Raw genomic sequence first — 27312 nt, 5'->3', positions numbered from 1 at the left:
GGGGCGACCCGGCCAGGGGCCCAGGCCACCGGCGGCCGGCGCTCTGTCGCCACAGACGGGAAGGAGTTATCGGAGAGAAGGGGACTGGGGAAAGGGGATCTCAGTGCGGAGAGAGTTTTGGAAAAGAACGTTGAAATTGCCCGACCCGTAGGGCACTATGGGAAAGGTTGTTCGGCGCAGCCCAGCGACTGGACTGCAACTCCCAGGATGCCCCTGGAAGACCGAGCGAGGCGGCTGCGGTGGCCTCCTCGGCCACGGAGGTGGTTACTGGAGTGGTGCATTTGTGGGGATTCAGTTATTTAAACACATCCGGTAAAGAAACTGCCAGGGACCAGGGTTTCCACCCTGCTGCATGTCCCACCCTTCTGGAGCCATCTTATTTGCGACTTGACCTCCCTGCCCAAGGGATTCTGGGGATTGTGGTTTCCGAACGGATCGAGACTGACACCTGAAGGACGCGGCTTAGCCGCTTAGCTCTAGCTGGTCCTGCGGGGCTTACCGACGTCACCTGGGCAGAGGTGGAAGACCGGAGGTGATCGGGAAATTTTTGCTGGCAGTTGGTGCCAGGCCACACCCGAAAGCCAACCCTAACATAAATAAACCCAGAGCCCTTCCTCCTCCAACTTCAAAAGCTGCTTTTGCTCCCAGACGTTATTGAGAACCGGCTCACGGGTCAGCTCTGAGCTAGGCGCTGTGAGAACGCTTAATAAGACCGTATCTTTTCAGGAAGTCTACAGGCGAGACTCAAACTGAGAAACTTAAAGGGTGTGTGTGCGGGGCAAATCGTAGGGTACCAGGAGACCCAAACCCCAAACTTTGGGGCTCGTCTGTCGGTGGCCTTTTCCACCTTTTCTGATGCTGTGGCTGTGCTGACCTTTGTTAAGCCACTCCCACACAAGAACTCTAGGCTGACCTTCTGCTATTTGTTTTCACTTCAAGATTCCCCTTTTGATGCTTATTTTATCCTGATACCGCCCGAGTGCCGAGAGTGGAGGTGGACGATGTGATTTGCATCTGCAAAATGCAGAAGATTTGGGACCCCTCTTGGAACCTTCTTCCATCCCTAGATTTCCTTATAGATGATGCTGAAGGTAGTGCCAAGTCCTTGCCCATCCCCCCTCCCCAAATCCATGATGTTTCAAGTCCCTCAATATAGGTTATTTCTCACCTCCACCTGCTCTCCCTAATTCTGCGACAGCCTTCTTGGCTTGTAAATTACTCCCAGAATTTTTTCAGCAGGATTTGAGAAGCGTAGAGAAAGGTGCTCCAGGGCGGAGGGGGGGTGGGGGGGATGGTTCTTGCTTTTTCTAAAATGACTATTGAACTGAGTTGTGACTGGCTTGACGGCAGTTTCTACTGCTTCTTCCTCTTCTTCCTCCTCCTTCTCTTTTTCTCCTCCCTCTTTTCCTTCTCCCTTTTCTCCTCCTCCTCTTCCTCTTTCTTCCTTGTGTTTCAAGTAGTATCACTGTAGTTAAACTATCAGTTAAAGTTCCTGTGTAGAGAAAGCATCTTTTCAGGGAGTCAGTGTTGTCACCTCGATTCACAAATCCATGCAGCCACCTCCAGGGCAGAATGCAGCACCTGCTGAAACATTCCCTCAAAGCAAGCCCACGGGGGGGGCATGTTCGCTGCACTTTCCTTAAAAGTCTAGATTTTTCTCCAAGGAAGTTTGGAATAGATCTTAAAATAGATGGGAAAGCATATTTGAAATTAGATTCATTGACCTCCATCTTTCTCTGCATCTATTGATCTTGCCTGGCTTTTTTATTTTCTTTTTTTAATTTCTTTTATTTTTGTGGCTGCGTTGGGTCTTCGTTGCTGCGCGTGGGCTTTCTCTAGTTGTGGAGAGCGGGGGCTACTCTTCGCTGCGGTGCGTGGGCTTCTCATTGCTGTGGCTTCTCTTGTTGCAGAGCACGGGCTCTAGGCACATGGGCTTCAGTAGTTGCAGCGCGGGGGCTCAGTAGTTACAGCGCACAGGCTCTAGAGCGCAGGCTAAGTAGTTGTGGCAGATGGGTTTAGTTGCGTCTCGGCATGTGGGATCTTCCCGGACCAGGGATCGAACCCGTGTCCCCTGCACTGGCAGGTGGATTCTTAACCACTGCGCCACCAGGGAAGTCCCTTGCCTGGCTTTTTTAAAGAAGCCCTGTTGGATCCTGGAATCTGTTGCTATCTCAGTTTTTACTTCTCTAGACTTTCCTGATACCAGACTAGGCCTGACTTATGCAAATCCCAAGTCTTACTTCTGAGATACAAAAATGTGTTTTTATCTTATAAGATTAAGGTAGCTAACGTGTATTTTTTGAGCACTCATGTGGACGCTTTGATCAGAATCTGAGGGAGGAAGTTTTAAAAAGAAGAAGAAAAAGAAGGAAAAAACAGAAGACTGGACTTCTTGTCTTCCATTCTCTTAGAGACTAATGGCAGTTACAATGTCAAAACTACAGTTTTTAATGCTTTACAGATATTAAGTTAGTGAATCCTCACAACAACCCTATGAAATAAGGTACTATTATTATTTTCACTTTATAGATGGAGGAACTGAAGCATAGAGATAAGTGACTTGCCCAAAGTCACACAGATAGTAACTGGAAAAACCAGGACTCAAATCCAAGCATCTTAGCTTCAGAACCCAGTGCTTAACTAGCTACACCAAACTGCCTCCTCAAGGTAAGAAACATATCTATAAGCAGCACAGGACTGGGAGACAGGAAACCCCTGCCACTCCATAGCTGTGCCCCTAGACCACTTAGCTCTCTGGACCTATTTTCTCAGCCATAAAGCCATAGCTCTCTTACAACTCAGTAATTCTCTAGATCTTAGTGTAAAATAATCAGATCAACCACTGTAATCTCAAAACTCCTACCACACTTATTTCTGTATGATTTGTCCTCCCTGGCCTTGCAGCTTTTCAAGTATATTGTCACCTCAACCAACTACTCAGAATCAGGTAACAGTCTTCTACTTATCTCCTTGAACATCCAGTACAATAGTTTATATAGTCTGTCCTTACCAGTATTTAAATAAACCAAATAATTGACTTCAAATTAAATGTGACACAGAAAACAATTTGATTAGGGTGGAAAAGTTGTTTTGAGTTATTCTAGACCATTTTGAACTTGGTCAAGGAGATACTATGGAGAAATATCCAATTAAAGGGAAAGGGAAAGGAAAGTTACTATACATCTTCCACATGCCAATTACTGATTTAGGCACTTAACATAGTATCTTGTTTAACCCTCATGGATGCACCTGTGCAAAGTAGACACTATTATACTATTATCCCCAATTTTATAAATGAACAATGAAGATTTTGTTAGTAGCAGAGGGATGTGCATGGTTTGTTAGGTTCGGAGGAAATGATTTGACCTGTGATGTGACTAAACCATGTCACAGTAAACCTAGTTATGGCAAATGTGTGGTTCATCCGTAGAGGAAATCAAAGGGAAGGGGACCAACATTATTTAAGGACCTTAACTAAGGCCTGCACTGCATTGGATATTTAATCATATCATTCAGCCTTCACAATACACTTCTGAGGTGTGTGTTACTTTTATTTTATCAATGTGGAAACAGGCTGAGTGTGGTTAAAGTATGTCAACTGTTGCTACACACAGCCTGCAAAGGGCAGAACCAGAATCACAACCTGACCTCAAAACCCACTCATTTTCACTGTACCATATAGCCATTCTATATTGCAATCTTTTAGTCCAGTGGAACTTATTAGAAATGCAAATTATCAGGCCCCACCTAGATCTGTTGAATCGGAGGGAGGGGCAGAGGTGACAATCTCTTTTCACCAACCATCCAGGCGATTCTGATGCATTTTCAAGTTTGAGAGCCCCTGTTTAGCAGAAGGGACATAGTAACAACCATTTCTTTTCTTTAAAAAGATTTCTTGGATTTTTTTGGTTTTGTTTTGTTTTCTGGTTAGAAAAGTAATTATATAATCATTGAAGAAAGTATGAAGAAGTCAACTCAGAATAAAAATCACTCAGAGATAATTGCTATTGACTTTTTTTTTTTTTTGCATTCACTGTTTTCATGAAGCTCAAATTTTCAAGGACCTCTCAACATTTTCCAGTCCAATGCCCTATTGTAACTCTAAATCCCCTTTCTCCCTTTAGTTGCCCTATAAATCTTTCAACTACCCCTTCTGCTGTGTTCTGCTATTTACTGTTACTACAGCACTTTGAATGTACAGTTGGCCCTCTGTATCTGACGGTTGCACATCTGAGGATTAAACCAAGTACAGATGGAAAATATTCAGAAAAAAAAAATTCCAGAAAGTTCCAAAAAGCAAAACTTGAATTTACCTTGGCCAGCAACTATTTACATAGCATTTACATTGTATTAGGTTTTATAATAATTTAGAGATGATTTAAAGTATCATCTCTTGTGCATAAGTTGTGTGCAAATACTGCACCATTTTATGTAAGGGACTGGAGCATCAGCAGATTTTGGTATCTGAGAAGGGTCCTGGAACAAATCCCCCTCAGATCCTGAGGGACGACTATACCTTCATTTATAGCCCGTATCAATTTGTACTGTCGTTACTGGTTTACATGTTTATCCCTTCAGGATTACACCACATTCATCTTTCTGTCCTTAGCAACTGACTCACACATACGTAGTGAGTGCTCAACAAATACTTTGAACAAATGAATTAGTAATTTAACGAAAAATCAAACAAAATTGCTGAAACATATTCAATGCTTCTTATCAGGGTCCTAATTAGATAGAATTCTAATAGTCTGATTAACCATAGAAATGTTCTCTTAGCAGAATTCCTTCATCAAAACTGTTGCTAGACCTGAAAGTCCAAGTTAGATACCAGTAAATCTCAATGGATGAATAAAGTGTATAGGATATTCAGTCCTCTTGGATAACACGAAAGGCAGGTGAAACATTCTAGGTCTCTCATATTTCCACCTTCTCCTGCAGTTCATTTTGATGTCATTAGTTAAACATCAATTTACCTTGAATTTTCATCCTTCTCCAGCAACTACCTCATTTTTCTGTACCTCTTTCCTGCAAAAACACCTCAATACGATTGTCTATTCTTGCTGTCTCCAACAATTCTCCACATTAATATGTCCAATAGGCAGCTCTCAGTCCTCATCTTTTATTAAAACTCAATTTGTTTAAACAACAACAGGAAGAAAACAGATCACCTGTTTCTCCCACCATGCCCCCTCACCCCACCCCCACCTTTGGAAATCACCAATCTGTTCTCTGCATCTAAGAGATATATACATATATATATAACAGAGATCACATGCTATTTGTCTTTCTCTGACTTATTTCACTTAGCATAATGCCCTTGAGGTCCATTCATATTGTCACATGTGGCAAGATTTCCTTTTTTTATGGCTGAATAATATTCCATTGTGTATATATATCATAGTTTCTTTATCCATTTATCCATCAGTGAACACTTAGGTTGTTAACATACCTTGGCTATTGTAAATAATGTTACAATGAACAGGGAGGTGCATATATCTTTTCAAATTAGTGTTTTCATTTTCTACAGATAAATACCAGGAAGTGGAATTGCTGGATCATATGGTAGTTCTATTTTTTATTTTTTTGAGGAAACTCCTTCTGTTTTCCATAGTGGCTATGCCAATTTACATTCCTGCCAACAGTGCACAAAGATACCCTTTTCTCCACATCCTCACCAACACTTGTTATTTCTAGTCTTTTTGATAATAGCCATTTTAACAGGTGTAAGGTGATATCTCATTGTGGTTTTGATTTGCCTTTCCCTGATGGCTGATGGTGTAGAACATCTTTTCATGTACCTATTGGCCATCCATATGTCTTCTTTGGAAACATACGTCTTCATATCTTCTGCCCATTTTTAAATCAGGTTGTTTTATGCTATTGAGTCATATGAGTTCTTTATATTTTTGGATATTAGCCCCTTATTAGATAGATGATTTGCAAATATTTTCTCCCATTCCGTATGTTGCCTTTTTGTTTTGTTGATGGTTTCCTTGGCTGTACAGAAGCTTTTTAGTTTAATGTAGCCCCACTTGTTTATTTTTGCTTTTGTTGCTTTTGCTTTTGGAGTCAGATTCAAAAAAATCATGGCCAAGACCTATGTCAAGTAGCTTATGTTTTCTTCTAGGAGTCTTATGATTTCATGTCTTACTTTCAAATCTTTAATCCATTTTGAGATGATTTTTGTGTATGGTATAAGATAGGGGTCCAGTTTCATTCTTTTGCAAGTGGCTGTCCATTTTCCCAACATTTTATTGAAAAGACTGTTCTTTCCCCATTGTATGTTCTTGGCTCCTTTTCATACGTGCATGCATTTATTTCTGGGCCCTGTATTCTATTTCATTGATCTATGTGTATGTATTCCAATACTATACTGTTTTAATTATTATAGCTTCGTAATATAGTTAAATCAAGGAGCATGAGGCCTCCAGCTTTGTTCGTCTTTCTCAAGATTGTTTTGCCTATAAAGGGTCTTTTATGGTTCCATACAAATTTTAGGATTTTTCTGTTCTGTTTCTATGAAATATGCCATTGGAATTTTGATAGGGATTGCACTGAATCTGTATATTGCTTTGGGCAGTGTGGACATTTTAATAATATTAATTCTTCCAATCCATGAGCATGGAATATCTTTCCATTTATTTGTGCTATTGACATTTTGATCATTTCCTTTTAGCATTTTTCCATTTATAAATTGTTTTGTTTTGTTTTGTTTTTTTACCATATTGGATCACAATACATATTTGGTACTTTTTTTTTCATTTAATAGTTTCCCATTTCATTACATGTTTTTCAGAAGCATTATTTTTAATGACTGCTCTTAATAATATGTTCTTTGAATACTGTATTGTTTTATTTTAAAATTTTACTGTTATACATACAGTAAGTCCCCTACATACGAATGAGTTCCATTCTGAGAGCACATACGTAAGTCCAATTTGTTCGTTAAGTCCAACAAAGTTAGCCTAGGCACCCAACTAACACAATTGGCTACGTAGTACTGTACTGTAATAGGTTTATAATAGTTTTCACACAAATAATACATAAAAAACAAACAAATACAAAAAATAAAGAAAACATTTTTAATCTTACTGTACTGTACCTTAAAAAGTAGAGTAGTACAGTACAACAGCTGGCATACAGGGGCTGGCATCAAGTGAAGAGGCAAGAAGAGTTACTGACTGGAGGAGGGAGAGGAGGTGGGAGATGGTAGAGCTGAAGGATCGTCAGCAATAGGAGACAGAGGGCAAGCTTCAATTTCACTCATGCCTGATGTTGATGGACTGCATGTTTGCATCTTTGAAAGTTCACAACTTGAAGGTTTGTATGCAGGGGACTTACTGTATATGATTAGGATGAATATCCTTATTTGTGCTTCTTTGACTTTTTTCCTAAGGCTATGATTTTTTTTTTTTAATGGAATAACTGGGTCAAAAGGTATGAATGTTTTTACAGCTATAGAGCCAAAGTACCCTCTAGGAAAGTTAATACTGATTTGCTCCCCACTCAGTGATGCAGTTAACAAATGTTAAAGCGCCCACCATGGGCTACGCCTTGCCGCTCCGCAGCATGTGGGATCTTCTCTGAGCCTAGCCGCTCCGCAGCATGTGGGATCCTCAAGGACCGGGGCACGAACCCGTGTTCCCAGCATCGGCAGGGGGACTCTCAACCACTGTGCCACCAGGGAGGCCCTGGGCTATGCCTTTGAAAGTTTATTACAATGAACAAAATAGATATACTCCTTGTAACTCAAGAAGTTTTTGGTCTTAAAAGAAGACGTTAAATCCTAAGTATTTCCATACCCTTGTGAACACTGAGTTTGTACAGTGTAAAGAGAAATCTAGGACTTCCCTGGTGGTCCAATGGTTAAGACTCTGCACTCCCAATGAAGGGAGCATGGGTTCAATACCTGGTCAGGGAGCTAAGATCCCTTATGCCACACAGCATGGTCAAAATAAGTAGATAAATAAAATACAATAAAATAGCCCCCAGGCTTCCCTGGTGACGCAGTGGTTGAGAGTCCACCTGCCAATGCAGGGGACACGGGTTCATGCCCCAGTCCGGGAATATCCCACATGCCGCGGAGCGCCTGGGCCTGTGAGCCATGGCCGCTGAGCCTGCATGCCCGGAGCCTGTGCTCCGCAACAGGAGAGGCCACAATGGTGAGAGGCCCGCGTACCGCAAAAAAAAAAAAAAAAAAAAAGCCCCCAGTCACTCTCTACCGGTGACCTGTCTTTAAAAACAAAAAGAAAAAAAAAAAAGAGAGAGAGAGAGAGATCTATTACATTTTTTTAAATTAATTTATTTATTTTTGACTGCATTGGGTCTTCGTTGCTGCGTGCGGGCTTTCTCTAGTTGTGGCGAGCAGGGGGCTACTCTTCCTTGTGGTATGTGGGCTTCTCATTGCGGTGGCTTCTCCTGTTGTGGAGCACAGGCTTCTAGGAGCGCGGGCTTCAGTAGTTGTGGCTCGTGGGCGCTAGAGCGCAGCCTCAGTAGTTGTGGCGCACATGGCTTAGTTGCTCTGCAGCATGTGGGATCTTCCTGGACCAGGGCTCAAACCCATGTCCACTGCATTGGCAGGTGGATTCTTAACCACTGCGCCACCAGGGAAGTCCCCTCTATTAAATTTTGATAAGTAGAGATGGTGCTCGTCGCTTTAATTGTCATTGTTTAAGTTAGTGAACATTTTTCAAAGACTCATTGAGAAAGACTCTCCTTGACCAAACTTGAATCAGCTCCTCCTCTGAGTCCTTTTTTTTTTTTTTTTTTTTCTGGTACGCGGGCCTCTCACTGTTGTGGCCTCTCCCATTGTGGAGCGCAGGCTCCGGTCGCGCAGGCTCAGCGGCCATGGCTCACAGGCCCAGGCGCTCCGCGGCATGTGGGATCTTCCCGAACCGGGGCACGAACCCGTGTCCTTTGCATCGGCCGGCGGACTCTCAACCACTGCGCCACCAGGGAAGCCCTGAGTCCTCTTTTTGACTAGACTTTGACCTTGGGCTCGGTTCTTGGCCCAGTTAGTCCAGTTTCAGCAAGAATTCTGCTGGGCCAGTTTAGTGAAAATCCCTCACCCCTGATAGATGATCACTCTGGAAATCTGGTCACATTCCTTATCCTTCACTCTCAATATCTTATCACCTTGGGCCGCCTTAAGGCAAGAATCCTGTTGAGTCTGACCAGCAAGACTCCCCCTAGCCTTGATGTTTCCTCTTAGTAATTTTCCATCCACGCTGCCCTTTGGCTATAGATCTCTACTTATCCTGATTGGATTTGGATTTGAGCTTGGTTTCTCTTCCCTACCACCAAATCCTCATTGCAATAGTCCCTCCTGAATAAAGTCTTCTTTACTGTCTTTGACAAGTGTCATGAAATTTTTTTCTTTAACATTATGTTCAATCATTTATTCATTGATTGTTTTATTAAGTATCTATTTCATGTCAAAACTGTGTTAGGAACTGGAAATATAATGATAAATAGGTAGACATATTCCTTTCCTTACAGAGTTTATAGTCTAAAACTTATTGGATATGTATATTTCTTCATTTAAAAATCACATTGTTATACAGTTTTTCTGTTGGAGCATTCATTTTTAAGAATTGATTGAAAGTACTCTTTTATTTATTCAGTTGGTATATACTGAGCTCCTCGCATGTACTGCACTGTTCTAGGAATAGGCAATTTGATGTGGAACAAGATAAACAAGGTTTCTCCTTGTAAGAGAGCCTATGTTAGGGTCAAGGTAAGGAAAACACAGTAAATGAACAAACAAGTCAAGAAAAATGTTGGATAATGGTAAATACCATAATATAATTAGACTAGAGTGATATGATAGAAATTGTCTGAGTGACTACTTTAGATTAGATGTGCCGGTCTTTATATATTAATGTTATTAATTAAAACCCCTTGGGCTTCCCTGGTGGTGCAGTGGTTGAGAATCCACCTGCCAATGCAGGGGACACGGGTTCGATCCCTGGTCCAGGAAGATCCCACATGCCACGAAGTAATTAAGCCCGTGCGCCACAACTACTGAGCCTGCGTTCTAGAGCCTGTAGGCCACAACTACTGAGCCTGCGTGCCGCAACTACTGAAGCCTATGTGCCTAGAGCCCGTGCTCCGCACCAAGAGAAGCCACGGCAATGAGAAGCCCACGCACTGCAATGAAGAGTGGCCCCCGCTCACAGCAACTATAGAAAGCCCACGTGCAGCAACGAAGATCCAATGCAGCTAAAAAAATAAATAAATTTAAAAAAAAAAAACACCCTTGTCACATAAATGGAAAACACTTTTCCCCAATTTGATCTTAGGCCTTTAAAAATTTTTTTTTAAAACATCTTTATTAGCGTAAAATTGCTTTACAATAGTGTGTTAGTTTCTGCTTTATAACAAAGGACTCTAAAATTTTTTGATGAAAGGTTATTTTAAAAACATTTTTTCTAGTTATGATAATGCATAATCATTTGTAAAATTTGGAAATATAGAAAAGCAGGAAGAAGAAAAGCAGAAGGAAGAAGAATAAAAATAATTGATCTCATTACTCATAAGTAAACCCTACGACAGTTAGATGGATATCCTCCCTGTCATTTTCAGTATGCATGTATATTACCTATGTATGTGTGTGTGAATAGTTTTAGTTGATAGAGAAAATATTGCATTAAAACCGACTTCTTCCACTACGTGCAAGGAGCTCTGAGGTCTGCCAGGCACTGAGGATTTTAAAAAATGGTAAAATGATAAGCAAAAGTAGACATGAGACTTGCATATTTTCTACTTTTGTTTATATTTTGTTTTTCCTTTGGTTTTACCTTGGTTTATTTTATCTTTTTTTCTGCACCATGTGGCTTTTGGGATCTTAGTTCCCCAATCAGGGATCGAACCCAGGCCCATGGCAGTAAAAGCACCGAGTCTTAACCACTGGACTGCCAGGCAGGGAATTCCCTACCTTGGTTTATTTTATTATGTTTCTAATTATTTAGATAAATATTTGGTGTATTTGCTTTTTTCTTTCTTGTTTAAAAATAAAACCATTTAAAGCTAAGAGCTTCACCCTCAATAAATATAGCTTTTGTGTGTCACAGTGTTTTAATTTTTCTCTAATCATTATTTAAGACCTAAATACTCCAATTACATTTTACAATTTTTGGTCCCTCTTTGTCCCAAGGGTTATTTAAAGTCATGTTTACTTTTTTGTCTTATTTTTGTTTTGTTTTTAAGCACTTAGAATAATATGAATAGCAATTAAGAGTATGAGCTCTGGAGTCAGGCTACTGGATCTGAATCCCAGCCCTGTCATTTACTAACTGTATAAGTCAAGGTCCAATTAGAAAAACAGAAACACACTAAGTATTTCAAACAGAAGATATTAAATACAGGGAATTGGTTACAGAGGAGTTAGAAGACTAAAAGGAAAAAACAAGAAGCTAAGGTAAACCAGAGATTAGTAACTGCAGGAAGAAGCTTCAACCTTTAGGACTGTGAGAACAAAAGGAAGAAATCAAGTTTCTAGAACCTAGGAGCTCAGAGGAGAGGCCCTGTAGGTTTGGTGCTCAGATCTTTAAGGGGAGGCTCTCTGCAGCTGGTGCTTGGATTTCAGAGGAGGAGAGGGTTCCCTGCCCCACCCCTGCTGAAGATTCCTCTGAGGGGCAAAGCAAGATTCATGCTAGGAGTGCCCAAAGAAGTTGGGAGCTAGAGCCAACTGTCTGCTGCTAATGGTGGAACAATATTGACAGTACTAGAAAACAGAAAGCACAAGCCTTCTTTCCTACTCTCTATCTACAATTTTCTTCCAGTGCCTCTTATTAGCAGACACAGGGAGCCAGTTCGCAAGGAAGTCTAGGAAATATGATTAGCAGAGTTCCAATCTCAGGGTCACAGCATAGAGACCTAGTTAAATAGCAAGTACACTAGTTGTGTGACTTTAGGCAAATTACTAAACTCCCCTGTGCTTCAGTTTCTTCATCTGTAAAATAGACATAATTATGGTATCTACCATCATTGGGCTGTTCGGAGGGTTAAAAGAGGTAATTCATGTAAATCATTTAGACCAGAGACTAACACTTTATGTTAGTTGCTACTATTATGAAATTATTGTTTTGTCTTTCAATAATTTTTCACAGTTGAATTGTTTTGAAACCACAATTATAAAAATACATTGATGAAATTCTTTGTTCACCTTATTTTAATACCACCAGAGAGTTCTTTTATAACATGATCTTTGAGGGTTTTTTTGAGTCATCTCTCAGATAGAGATATGAGGCTGAGATTATTTGTGAATGTCTTCTGTTGCTTTTAAAAAATGATAGAGAAGATACCCAGGTTTCCTATGGAATTCCTGGACACAATTTTTTTTTTAAACATCTTTATTGGAGTATAACTGCTTTACAATGGTGTGTTAGTTTCTGCTGTATAACAAGTTGAATCAGCTATACGTATACATATATGTCCATATCCTCTCCCTCTTGCATCTCCCTCCTACCCTCCCTATCCCACCCCTCTAGATGGAAACAAAGCACCGAGCTGATCTCCCTGTGCTATGCGGCTGCTTCCCAGTAGCTAATATGATCTTGTTCTTATTTCATGAACATAATATCTCCTCGTGGATTAATGATTTTTTTTAAGTTTTCTTTTCCTTACATAGTCTGCTTCCTTCAAATTGTCTTTTATGGGACTTCCCAGGCAGTCCAGTGGTTAAGACTTTGCCTTCCAGTGCAGGGAGTGCAGGTTCGATCCCTGGTCAGGGAGCTAGGATCCCACCTGTCTCGTAACCAAAAAACCAAAACATGAAACAGAAGCAATATTGTAACAAATTCAATAAATACTTTAAAAACATGGTCCACATCACAAAAAAAAGTTGCCTTTTACTCTTTATTTGGTTGACTTGGTCTCTTTATTTAATATTCAAGGCATTCCTTAACATTTGATAATCCTTGGTTGTGTATTCACATTTAAGACTGAGAATTTGAAAAGCTGATTGGAAACTGAGTGCTTAGATAGGATTTGTTGACTATAAGCCAAAAGGCAGGTGAATTTCTAAAGCCCATTTCTTCAGAACTAGGCTAGTCAGATTTTCCCAGAGAAGATACTAATATCCCGCCTGGAGGGCAAAGACCTGGTCACCTGTGTTGGAGGACCCAGTCAGGGAAGAGACCTAGGGGAGCAAGCATGCAGCGTGCCACCATCCCCTAATCTTCTTAGCTTCGGTGCTATACTCTGGCTCTCAGCCTTACTCTGTGTTTACGCTTTTCAGAGACAAACCTCCAGTCTTTTGCCAGGGCTGGAGGGGATAGTCACCTGGCCACTCAGTGTGGGCAAGGGAATCAAACTGCTTCTTAAAGGTTCAGCCAATTGTTTCATAGGTACCTTTTGCAACAAATTCCTGAGCCTTTTGACGACTCAGTGGTATATGTTGGGTTTGTTTTCAGCTTTCTCCACTGTGGCTTTGGATGCACCCTTCTCTGATCTGCTAAATATTTACCACTCTTATTTGTTCTCCCTTTTCCAAAAGTTTAGTGCTATTGTCTGCCTGTACTTTTTCTCTTGCCTTTGTGAGTTTATGCCCCTAAAGTCTCATATTTTCCTTGACACAACTGTGTAGCTGTCAGATCTCCATTCTCTGCCCTTTGAGTCTATGATCTCATCTCTCTTCATTCTCATATCTTTTGTTCATTTCCTCTGTTTTCTAAGAAAGCTTCTAAAGTTTGCCCTCCATACCATTCAGCTTTTTCTTGCTTCTAATGTAGTTTTAAATTCTGTGTTTTAGTTTCCTTACAGATGCCATTTACCTTATCCACCTGTTGTTAACAGTCTTAATCTTTTCCTAAGTCATTTAAGGAATTTTAATGGGTTGTTGGGAGAAGCTAATGGACACCTAGCCAGATGCCTTCTTAAACTGGGACTCAACCATTTCATTTTGGAAATCTGTTGTATTCACTGAAATTGACACATTAAAGTATTGAACTAAGATGTACTTGCTATAATTGACATAAAATATAAATTGGGGTTCCCGAAATGTCCCTGTCTCAACCTTAGTGAATCATGTATTCTTTTTTTTTTAATTAATTAATTTATTTTTTGGGCTGCGTTGGGTTTTCGTTGCGGTGCGTGGGCTTCTCACTGCAGTGGCTTCTCTTGTTGCAGAGCCCGGGCTCTAAGCCCACGGGCTTCAGTAGTTGTGGCCCACAGGGTCTAGAGCGCAGGCTCAGTAGTTGTGGTGCACGGGCTTAGTTGCCCCGCGGCATGCAGGATCTTCCCGGACCTGGGATCGAACCCGTGTCCCCTGCGTTGGCAGGCGGATTCTTAACCACCAGGGAAGCCCCATGTATTCTTTTTTTAAAATTGTGAATGATATTTTATTTAGTCATTTCTGTTTACAGCTGAAACTCTGGGCATTCAAAATTAACATTCTTGCCCATGAGCTTCTTTTTTTTTTTTTTAATTTACTTATTTACTTATATTTATTTTTGGCTGCATTGGGTCTTCATTGCTGTGCGCAGGCTATCTCTAGTTGCGGTGATCAGGGGCTACTCTTGGTTGTCGTGTGGGCTTCTATTCGCAGTGGCTCCTCTCGTTGAGGAGCATGGGCTCTAGGTGCGTGGGCTTTAGTAGTTGTGGCATGCAGGCTCAGAATTTGTGGCTCGCGGGTTCCAGAGCGCAGATTCAGTAGTTGTGGCGCACGGACTTAGTTGCTCCGCAGCATGTGAGATCTTCCCAGACCAGGGATCAAACCTGTGTCCCCTGCATTGGCAGGCGGATTCTTAACCACTGCGCCACCAGGGAAGCCCAGGGTCATGACTATTAAATAAACTACTGAAGGCAGCAGTGACCTCAATTCATTACAATCTTCAGAGTTTAAGTGCTTCTTGGCAAGTATTTTCCAAATAGTCCTGGTGGATTTCGTTTAACAAGAGGGCAGAGATTAGACCACAGTAGAAATCAACAACAGTCTTTCAGCTGGGAGCATCTGTGAAATATCATGCGTTACTTGGGAATTATTACAGTGGTCTTCAAATGTTTTCACTGACATAATCACTAAGTTCATTTTTAAAAACCCCATGTTCCCTCATATCAACTTTTAAAGTTGACATATAAGAATTTTCATCATAAGTCTAAATAATTGCAAAGGATATATTTTATGGCATCTCATAAATACTGTCATTTAAAAATAAAAGTGTTCCACCACTCTTTTCAATGTATGGAATGGAGACTAAATACCATATATTTGATGAAATATAAATACCATCATCCATTTAAAAATACTTAAATTCTTCTCCAACAGCTAGGAATTTCACACTGTTCTTTTTTCTTCTAGAACACATATTTCTAATTTCCCCACAGAAGTTTATCCCAAAGTAATATAATGATATGCTTGGATTTTCTTTCATTGATTGGATCATTTTATTTCTACACTACAAAATTGATTTTTAGTTTTTAATTTCCTATAAGTCTCTAAGTGTTTAAAAAATTTCTTCTTGTTGACAATTATTAGCTTTATACAATTAATTAAAACAACATAAATAATAAAACAATTTTGATAAATTGACAAAAAGTAAAACTATATTGGGAATGAATTTTTAAAAACTGAAGTATAGTTGATTTACAATGTTGTGTTAGTTTCAGGTGTACAGCAAAGTGATTCATATATATATATGATGAATCAATTTGCTGTATATATATATATATATATATATATACTTTTAAAATATTTATTTATTTATTTTTGGCTGTGTTGGGTCTTTGTAGCTGTGCACGAGCTTTCTTTACTTGTGGTGAGTGGGGGCTACTCTTCGTTGTGGTGTGCAGGCTTCTCATTGTCGTGGCTTCTCTTGTTGCAGAGCATGGGCTCTAGGCACACAGGCTTCAGTAGTTGTGGCATGTGGGCTCAGTAGTTGTGGCTTGTGGGCTCTAGAGCGCAGGCTCAGTGGTTGTGGCACACGGGCTTAGTTGCTCCACGGCATGTGGGATCTTCCGAGGCCAGGGCTCGAACCCATGTCCCTTGCAAAGGCAGGCAGATTCTTAACCACTGCACCACCAGGGAAGCCATGTATATATTCTTTTTCAGATTCTTTCCATAAGTTATCACAAGATATTGAATATAGTTCCCTGTGTTATACAGTAGGTCCTTGTTGTTTATCTATTTTATATGTAGTTCTTTTTATCTGTTAACCCCGAACTCCTAATTTATCCCTCTCCCCAACCTTTCCCTTTAGTAAGCTAAGTTTGTTTTCTATGTCTGAGTCTGTTTCTGTTTTGTAACTAAGTTCATTTGTATCATTTTTTATAATTCCCCATATGTGATATCATATGATTTTGTCTTTCTCCATCTGACTTATTTCACTTAGTATGATAATCTCTAGGTCCATCCACGTTGCTGCAGATGGCATTATTTCATTCTTTTTTATGGCTGAGTAATATTCCATTGTACATATATACCACATCTTCTTTATCCATTAATCTGTGGTTGGACACTTAGGTTGCTTCCAAGTCTTGGCTATTATAAATAGTGCTGCTACGAACATCGGGGTGCATGTATCTTTTAAACTTAGAGTTTTCATCTTTTCTGGATATATGCCTAGGACTGGGATTGCTAGATCATATGGTAACTTTACTTTTAGTGTTTTAAGGAACCTCCATATTGTTCTCCATAGTGGCTGCACCAATTTACAGGAAATGCATTTCTTTACAAGATGAATGGGGCTTTTAACAATTCAGTTCATTAATTCCATCAATTCTATGTCTATTTTTTATTTTTATAGATGTAAGCACTGGGAAAAATTGTTCAATACATACACGGAACGGACTTGAAGAAGTCTTCTTTTGGCAACATCACTTATTTCTTTGCATGACTGAAATATAAGCCAAAGAAACAAACAAAGACACACAAAAACAAAGGGATCTAGTCTCAAAAATTACTTTTAACAGTATATCAACTTTAACTTGATTGTTCCTTTTAAAATTCTATCAAAGGCAAAAAAAAAAAGAAAGAAAACTACCACTTGCAGAAATTTATTACCCAGTCATTAGAGCCATTCACTTCCTCAGTTTCTGGGAAATATATAATAAAGGTCTTACCAAAATTTAACATATCATTGCTATTCCTTTCCTTAGTGGCACCTTTTTCAACCCAATATTTCCAAAAAGGGTTGAGGTAGAAAGATGGCACAGTAGAAGGACATGCTCTCACTCCCTCTTGTGAGAACACTGGAATCACAACTAGCAGCTGGACAATCATCGACAGGAAGACACTGAAACTCACCAAAAAATATACCCCACATCCAAAGAAAAAGAAGAAGCCACAATGAAATGGTAAGAGGGGCACAATCACAATAAAATCAAATCCCATAACTGCTGGGTGGGTGACTCACCAACTGGAGAACACTTATTCCACAGAAGTCCACACATTGGAGTGAAGGTTCTGAGCCCCACATCATGCTTCCCAACCTAGGGGTCTGGCAACGGGAGGAGGAATTTCTAGAAAATCAGACTTTGAAGCCTAGCGAGATTTGATTGCAGGACTTTGACAGGACTGTGGGAAACAGAGACTCCACTCTTGGAAGGCACACACAAAGTAGTATGTGCATCGGGACCCAGGGGAAGGAGCAGTGACCCCACAGGAGACTGAACCAGACCTACCTGTTAGTGTTGGAGGGTCTCCTGCAGAGGCGGGGGGTGGCTATGTCTCACTGTGAGGACAAGGACACAGGCAGCAGAAATTCTGGGAAGTACGCCTTGGCGTGAGCCCTCCCAGACTCTGCCATTAGCCCCACCAAAGAGCAGGTAGGCTCCAGTGTTGGATCACCTCAGGCCAAACAACCAACAGGGAGGGAACTCAGCCCCACCCATCAGCAGACAAGCAGATTAAAGTTTTGCTGAGCTCTGCCCACCAGAGCAACAGCCAGCTCTACCCACGACCAGTCCCTCCCATCAGGAAACTTGCACAAGCCTCTTAGATAGCCTCATCCACCAGAGGGCAGACAGCAGAAGCAAGAAGAACTACAATCCTGCAGCCTGTGGAACAAAAACCACATTCACAGAAAGATAGACAAGATGAACGGGCAGAGGGCTATGTACCAGATGAAGGAACAAGATAAAACCCCAGAAAGACAACTAAATGAAGTAGAGATAGGCAACCTTCCAGAAAAAGAATTCAGAATAATGATAGTGAAGATGATCCAGGACCTCAGAAAAGGAATGGAGGCAAAGATCGAGAAGATGCAAGAAATGTCCAACAAAGACCTAGAAGAATTAAAGAACAAAGAAGTTGAACAATACAATAACTGAAATGAAAAATGTACTAGAAGGAATCAATAGCAGAATAACTGAGGCAGAAGAACGGATAAGTGACCTGGAAGACAGTATGGTGGAATTCACTGCTACAGAACAGATTAAAGAAAAAAGGCTGAAAAGAAATGAAGACAGCCTAAGAGACGTCTAGGACAACGTTAAATACAACAACATTCGCATTATAGCAGTCCCAGAAGGAGAAGAGAGAGAGAAAGGACCAGAGAAAATATTTGAAGAGATTATAGTTGAAAACTTCCCTAACATGGGAAAGGAAATAGCCACCCAAGTCCAGGAAGCACAGCGAGTCCCATACAGGATAAACCCAAGAAGAAACATGCCGAGACACATAGTAATCAAACTGGCAAAAATTAAAGACAAAAATTGTTGAAAGCAGCAAGGGAAAAGTGACAAATAATATTCAAGGGAACTCCCATAAGGTTTCCAGCTGATTTCTCAGCAGAAACTCTACAAGCCAGAAGGGAGTGGCATGATATACTTAAAGTGATGAAAGGGAAGAACCTACAACCAAGATGACTCTACCCAGCAAGGATCTCATTCAGATTCAATGGAGAAATCAAAAGCTTTACAGACAAGCAAAAGCTAAGAGAATTCAGCACCACCAAACCAGCTCTACAACAAATGCTAAAGGAACTTCTCTAAGTGGGAAGCACAAGAAAAGAAAAGGACCTACAAAACCAAACCCAAAACAATTAAGAAAATGGTCATAGGAACATACATATCGATAATTACCTTAAACATGAAAGGATTAAATGCTCCAACCAAAAGACACAGGCTTGCTGAATGGATACAACAAGACCCATCTATATGCTGTCTACAAGAGACCCACTTCAGACCTAGGGACACATAAAGACTGAAAATGAGGGGATGGAAAAAGATATTCCATGCAAATGGAAATCAAAAGAAATCTGGAGTAGCAATACTCATATTAGATAAAATAGACTTTAAAATAAAGAATGTTACAAGAGACAAGGAAGGACACTGCATAATGATCAAGGGATCAAACCAAGAAGAAGATATAACAATTATAAATATATATGCACCCAACATAGGAGCACCACAATACATAAGGCAACTGCTAACAGCTATAAAAGAGGAAATCAACAGTAACACAATAATAGTGGGGGACTTTAACAGCTCACTTACAACAATGGACAAATCATCCAAAATGAAAATTAATAAGGAAACACAAGCTTTAAATGACACAATAGACCAGACAGATTTAATTATTGTTTATAGGACATTCCATCCCAAAACAGCAGATTACACTTTCTTCTCAAGTGCGCACGAAACATTCTCCAGGATAGATCACACCTTGGGTCACAAATCAAGCCTCAGTAAATTTAAGAAAATTGAAATCATATCAAGCATCTTTTCTGACCACAACACTATGACATTAGAAACCAATTACAATGGAAAAAAACTTAAAAAACACAGACACATGGAGGCTAAACAATACATTACTAAATAACCAAGAAATCACTGAAGAAATCGAAGAGGAAATCAAAAAATACCTAGAGACAAATGACAATGAAAACACGATGATTGAAAACCTATGGGATGCAGCAAAAGCAGTTCTAAGAGGGAAGTTTATACCTATATAAGCCTACCTCAAGAAACAAGAAAAATCTCAAATAAACAATCTAACCTTACACCTAAAGGAACTAGAGAAGGAAGAACAAACAAAACCCAAAGTTAGCAGAGGGAGAGAAATCATAAAGATCAGAGCAGAAATAAATGAAAAACAAACAAAGAAAACAATAGCAAAGATCAATAAAACTAAAAGCTGGTTCTTTGAGAAGATAAACAACATTGATAAACCATTAACCAGATTCATCAAGAAAAAGAGGGAGAGGACTCAAATCAATAAAATTAGAAATGAAAAAGAAGAAGTTACAAGAGACAGCGCAGAAATACAAAGTATCCTAAGAGACTACTACAAGCAACTCTATGCCAATAAAATGGACAACTTGGAAGAAATGAACAAATTCTTAGAAAGGTATAACCTTCCAAGACGGAACCAGGAAGAAATAAAAACTATGAACAGACGAATCACAAATAATGAAACTGAAACTGTGATTTAAAATCTTCCAACAAACAAAAGTCCAGGACCAGATGGCTTCACAGGTGAATTCTGTCAAACATTTAGAGAAGAGCTAACACCCATCCTTCTCAAACTCTTCCAAAAAATTGCAGAGGAAGGAACACTCCCAAATTCATTCTATGAGACCACCATCACCCTGATACCAAAACCAGAGAGAGATACTAAAAAATAGAAAATTACAGACGAATATCACTGATGAAATAGATACAAAAATCCTCAACAAAATATTAGCAAACAGAATCCAACAACACATTACAAGGATCATACACCATGATCAAGTGGGATTTATCCCAGGGATGCAAGGATTATTCAATATATGCAAATCAAACAATGTGATAAACCACATTAACAAATTGAAGAATAAAAACAATATGATCCTCTCAATAGATGCAGAAAACGCTTTTGACAAAATTCAACAGACATTTATGATAAAAACTCTCCAGAAAGTGGGCATAGAGGGAACCTATCTCAACATAATAAAGGCCATATATGACAAATCCACAGCAAACATCATTCTCAATGGTGAAAAACTGAAAGTATTTCCTCTAAGATCACAAGGATGTCCACTCTCCCCACTATTATTCAACATAGTTTTGGAAGTCCTAGCCACAGCAATCAGAGAAGAAAAAGAAATACAATTTGGAAAACAAGAAGTAAAGCTGTCACTGTTTGCAGATGACATGATACTATACATAGAGAATCCTAAAGATGCTACCAGAAAACTACTAGAGCTAATCAATGAATTTGGTAAAGTAGCAGGATACAAAATTAATGCCCAGAAGTCTCTTGCATTCCTATACACTAATGATGAAAAATCTGAAAGAGAAATTAAGGAAACGCTCCCATTTACCATTGCAACAAAAAGAATAAAATACCTAGAAATAAACCTACCTAGGGAGAAAAAAGACCTTTATGCAGAAAACTACAAGACACTTATGAAAGAAATTAAAGATGAAACAAACAGATGGAGAGATATACCATGTTCTTGGATTGGAAGAATCAATATTGTGAAAATGACTCTACTACCCAAAGCAATGTACAGATTCAATGCAATCCCTATCAAATTACCAATGGCATTTTTTACAGAACTAGAACAAAAAATCTTAAAATTTATATGGAGACACAAAAGACCCCAAATAGCCAAAGCAGTCTTGAGGGAAAAGAGCGGAGCTGGAGGAATCAGACTCCCTGACCTCAGACTATAGTACAAAGCTACAGTAATCAAGACAATATGGTACTGGCACAAAAACAGAAATATAGATCAATGGAACAAGATAGAAAGCCCAGAGATAAACCCACACACCTATGGTCAACTAATCTATGACAAAGGAGGCAAGTATATACAATGGAGAAAAGACAGTCTCTTCAATAAGTGGTGCTGGGAAAACTGGACAGCTACATGTAAAAGAATGAAATTAGAACACTCCCTAACACCATATACAAAAATAAGCTCAAAATGGAGTAGAGACCTAATGTAAGACCAGACACTATAAAACTCTTAGAGGGAAACATAGGAAGAACACTCTTTGACATAAATCACAGCAAGATCCTTTCTGATCCACCTCCTAGAGTAATGGAAATAAAACCAAAAATAAACAAATGGGACCTAATGAAACTTCAGAGCTTTTGCACAACAAAGGAAACCATAAACAAGACGAAAAGACTACCCTCAGAATGGGAGAAAATATTTGCAAACGAATCAACTGACAAAGGATTAATCTCTAAAATATAGAAACAGCTCATGCAGCTCAATATTAGAAAAACAAACAACCCAATCCAAAAATGGGCAGAAGACCTAAATCGACTCTCCTCCAAAGAAGACGTACAGATAGCCAAGAAGCACATGAAAAGCTGCTCAACATCACTAATTATTAGAGAAATGCAAATCAAGACTACAATGAGGTATCACCTCACACCAGTTAGAACGGGCATCACCAGAAGATCTACAAACAACAAATGCGGGAGAGGGTGTGGAGAAAAGGGAACCCTCTTGCCCTGTGGGTGGGAATATTTATTTATACAGGCACTATGGAGAAGAGTATGCAGATTCTTTAAAAAACTAAAAATAGAATTACCATATGACCCAGCAATCCCACTACTGGGCATATACCCAAAGAAAACCATAATTCAAAAAGACACATGCACCCCGATGTTCATTGCAGCACTATTTACAATAGCCAGGTCATGGAAGCAACCTAAGTGCCCATCGACAGATGAATGGATAAAGAAGATGTGGTACATATATACAATGGAATATTACTCAGCCATAAAAAGGAATGAAATTGGGTCATTTGTAGAGATGTGGATGGACCTAGAGACTGTCATACATATTGAAGTAAGAAAGAGAAAAACAAAAATATCATATATTAACGCATATATGTGGAACCTAGAAAAATGGTACAGATGAACCTGTTTGCAGGGCAGAAATAGAGACACAGGTGCAGAGAACAAACATATGGACACCAAGGGGGGAAAGTGGTGATGGTGTTGGTGGTGGTGTGATGAATTGGGAGATTGGGATTGATATGTATACCCTGATATGTATAAAATGGATAACTAATAAGAACCTGCTGTATAAAAAAATAAAAGAAAAAAAAGGGTTGAGGTAATAGAAATAATGTAAATTTCAAAGCACCCTTTTCAATATATTTATTAATAAAATGCTATTTTTATAACGTGATTTAAATATATTTTTGCCAAAATTGTGGAGATAGATTTTACTCATTTAATTTGTGAATACATTTAATTTATGAGTACATCATGTAATCTAATTGGTAAAATCAGTCCTCTCGGTCAGAGAAACCATGTAAATCAGACTTCGTTTGTGAGAAAAGTCTGGCTTCTTTCCTCCCCCAACTTTACTTAATACATATACAGTATGTATTTGTATGTTTCAAGAAAGATTATAAAGCATTGTGAAGTAAATTATAGATAGTATCTGGCAACATTACTGAAAGAATTTGAGATTAAAATAATGTATATCTAATATAATTGGCGTTTTTCCTTTTTATGTTATAAAACCAGATGAAAGGAATACGCTATTTCTTTATTACTATTTTGAAATAATGAACTAGCATGTGTAGCTGAAGTTACAGGTAAGTTACTTATTAAGCAAGGAGTGTGATAAAAGTCACTGCATGCTTTTTGTTAAAGATGTGTGCCATGTATCAAATACAAGTGTTTGGCTTTTCAGAATAAGAATCATGTACAAAAATCAGAAATAGCCCTGTTAATTCCTTAGATATTATGTTCAAACTTTCCTTGTGTATCTAATAAAAAAGAAAGATACTATTAAAACTAATTGGCCTCGCAGCTGGCATCTACTTTTATTTTTTGTTTTTATTAGGATTTAGAAAATACTAAATATTGAATTAGTTGAAATAAGATGAATATTGACTATAGCTGGAATAAATTTTTCATTATATGCTTTATAAAATAGATTGTAGCTTATTGATTCACACTGAATTTTAAACAAATTAAGTAAAATTTTCATCTAAAATCATATACAGTAGTCCCAGAAAACCCTCAAATTATGTTGAAGAGTCAGTGCCACAGGCTTGTTCTGCTTATTCAGTTTGAACATGCTTTTCTCTCCAGCTAATGATATGGCCTAAGGATGAGTGTTAAGAATAGCCTAAAAGAATTGCTTGTTTTTAAAAAGCTGCTTACACACTTCAGTACTTTTCACCAATGCTGTCTTTGCTTTCCCCTCATGGAACTTCTAAAAAATGCTGCATCCTTTGACAATAGTTAAGGAATAGAAGAGGCAAAGTCATTAAATAAAAGTCCTAGATTCACACTGAGTTAGATACACCTCAACAAGAACCAAATATTCCATTTCGAACCCCTAGCTTCTCCTTTAACAGAAATAAGTATAAGCCTTAGCGTGTGAATTTAGTGACTTGATTTGTGATTAAGATGCTTCCCAGAGACCAATTATTTTGCATAGTCTTTTTGTTTGCCTGTCTGGAGGGTTTTGCACAGTGAGGTAAATGGTGACAGGTACGCCTTCCTTTTGTAAAGTGGGAGAAAGACTATTGTGAAAGGAAAGGTGGAAAAGAGCACATACCTATACCACAGGCAGGTCAATTTTAGGACACAATTCATTTGAAAATGGAAAAGATCTTGAGTTAATTTTCCTAAAATTATATGCCCACATTCCCCTTGGCTTATAATTTATGCCTAATGTGTAGAAGTATAATGGACATTTTGTGGGTCAGCCTTTCTATAGGTGTACTCAATGATTTCTGTGTCTATTTTCAGAGAGGGGAAAAAAAATGCTTTCCACATTCAAATTGGTTGGACCTGGGAAAAGTTTTCATGGAAATGATTTTCTAGAAACTTTGAGATACAAGACAACATCAGCCCTTTCTCTTCTCATTCATTAATCTGTGAATTTAATATCTATTTTCTGCTATTCTCTTATAATAAAAAAACTAGGGGCTTCCCTGGTGACGCAGTGGTTAAGAATCCGCCTGCCAATGCAGGAGACATGGGTCGAGTCCTGGTCCGGGAAGATGCCACATGCCGCGGAGCGGTGCGCCACAGCTACTGAGCCTGCGCTCTAGAGCCTGCGAGCCACAACTACTGAAGCCTGCGCCTAGAGCCCGTGCTCCCCAGTAAGAGAAGCCACCGCAATGAGAAGCCCGCGCATGGCAACAAAGAGTAACCCCGCTTGCTGCAACAAGAGAAAGCCGGCGCACAGCAAAGATCGAATGCAGCCAAAAATAAATTAAATAAATAAATAAATAAATAAATTGATTTATTTTTAAAAAAAACTGTTCTCCAACTTGATAACACTATTGATAATTTTTTTAAAAATTACGTTGCGGGGCTTCCCTGGTGGCGCAGTGGTTGAGAGTCCGCCTGCCGATGCAGGGGACGCGGGTTCGTGCCCCGGTCCGGGAAGATCCCACATGCCGCGGAGCGGCTGGGCCCGTGAGCCATGGCCGCTGAGCCTGCGCGTCCGGAGCCTGTGCTCCGCAACGGGAGAGGCCACAGCAGTGAGAGGCCCGCGTACCGCAAAAAAAAAAAAAAAAAAAAATCACGTTGCAAAAACTGCACCACTCTAAAAATAAGCCATTTTTATTTTCCCATGTTCTTACTTTCCAGTCTTATTCTATACAAAGATATTCTTTTTTACATGGTGAAATCACAGCATATAGATTTGTATTCTGCTATTTCGTTTAGGGGTATGATGTGACTTCAAAATAAAATGGCACACGAGTCTCATGACTTTATAATCATGCTGATAATACATTATCACATATACATTCACATAAAGATAGGTAAAATTTTGTATGTTTTAAAGTATCTGTAAGCATTTTGTGGTATGTAAATGTCACCTCCACGTAAAAAACATTTGGATTTTTTAAAGCTGGCTCTTTCAAACTAGCAGAGTTCTCAACCAAGATAGAGAAGAGATTTATTTAAGGCTTAAAACCGAACAAAGTTGAGTTACCTATAATAGTCAAATCACAAAGACAGAAAGTAGCATGGTGGTTACCAGGAGCTGGGAGTAAGGGGGATTGGGGAGTCATTGTTTAATGGGAATTTCAGTTGGGGAAGATGAAAAAGTTCTGGAGATGTATGGTGGTGATGGTTGTATAAAAATGTGAATGTACTTAATGCCATTGAACTTAAAAATCATTAAAATGGGGCTTCCCTGGTGGCGCAGTGGTTGAGAGTCCGCCTGCCGATGCAGGGGACGCGGGTTCGTGCCCCGGTCCGGGAGGATCCCACATGCCGCGGAGCGGCTGGGCCCGTGAGCCACGGCCACTGAGCCTGCGCGTCCGGAGCCTGTGCACCGCGGCGGGAGAGGCCACAACAGTGAGAGGCCCGCGTACCGCAAAAAAAAACAACAACAAAAAAAACTAAACTGTTAATTACTAAGTAATAACATTTACTGCCTCAAATTTGTTTTGAAATGGGACAATATGTAAATAATAAATACATTAATGTTAAAATTCATTGGGTTTCAGAATTGTAGGTTCAGAAACAAATGAATAAAGGAATTTTGCCTCAAAAGGAAATTAAAACTAAAATTAACAGATGTGGTTTGTAGATTCATGGGAAATGAAGAAGACTTTGGAATTGTGGGAGACCCAGAATTGGTAACTAGTTAACTTGTTCAAAGTCCGTCTTAGTCCATTTGGGCTACTATAACAAAATATCAGAGACTGGATGGCTTACAAACAACAGACATTTATTTCTCACAGTCCTGGAGACTGGAAGTCAGAGATCAGGGTGCCAGGGTGGTCGGGTGAGGACCTTGTTCCTGGTCGCAGGTCTCCTGTATCTTCAAATGGCAGAAGTGGGTAGGGAGCTTTGTGCAGCCTCTTTTATTCAATGTGTTGTTAAATATGTTGAGTTTTACTTTGTGATTCATTCTTGCTTTTTAAAACACTTAATTGTATTAACGGCTCAGATACATCTTACATGTCTATAACACTCACTGTTCATTTACTATATTTCAAGCTTTTGCAGGAGGAATAACCAAACCAGATTCTTGTGCAAATATGTTACTTAACATAACTTTATATTCTTTACATAACTGTTCTTTTGAAGCTTAAAAAAGCTCTTTCTCAACAACCTATATTTTCATCCACATGGAATCGACTAACTATATGGAACAAACAAAATAAAATGAAAAATTATGGAGTCCTCTAAAGTCACACCATATACCTATATTTGGTTACACATAACGATGTTAGTGACATTATTGAGGAGGAAGGAAGAATACAACGCCGCAAATAAAAAACATGCCACTCCTGTAAAATTAAACGTACATATGCACAGAAAAATGTCTGGAGAGTCTACCAAAATTCTGTCAATGTTTATTTGTGGCTAATGAAGCTTCAGCAGATTTTTCTTATCTTCTTTGTGCTTTTCTGATTTGTTTCAATATTTTGCAA

At 39.3% G+C, this 27312-nt stretch overlaps 1 long non-coding RNA gene across 1 annotated transcript; it reads left to right on the top strand.

Moving 5' to 3' along the window:
* The first annotated feature begins 230 nt into the window (after window positions 1–230).
* On the top strand, window positions 231–25407 carry LOC109551138 (uncharacterized). Its single transcript, XR_004521739.2, has 4 exons — window positions 231–1091; window positions 2530–2667; window positions 17101–17298; window positions 24839–25407. It is a non-coding gene; the product is annotated as an uncharacterized lncRNA (long non-coding RNA).
* Window positions 25408–27312: the final 1905 nt, after the last annotated feature.

This window comes from Tursiops truncatus, chromosome 14 (assembly GCF_011762595.2).
Source record: "Tursiops truncatus isolate mTurTru1 chromosome 14, mTurTru1.mat.Y, whole genome shotgun sequence".
Classification (NCBI taxonomy): domain Eukaryota; kingdom Metazoa; phylum Chordata; class Mammalia; order Artiodactyla; family Delphinidae; genus Tursiops; species Tursiops truncatus.
Note: the sequence above shows the minus strand (reverse complement) of the source record. Positions and strands in the feature narration are given on the sequence as shown.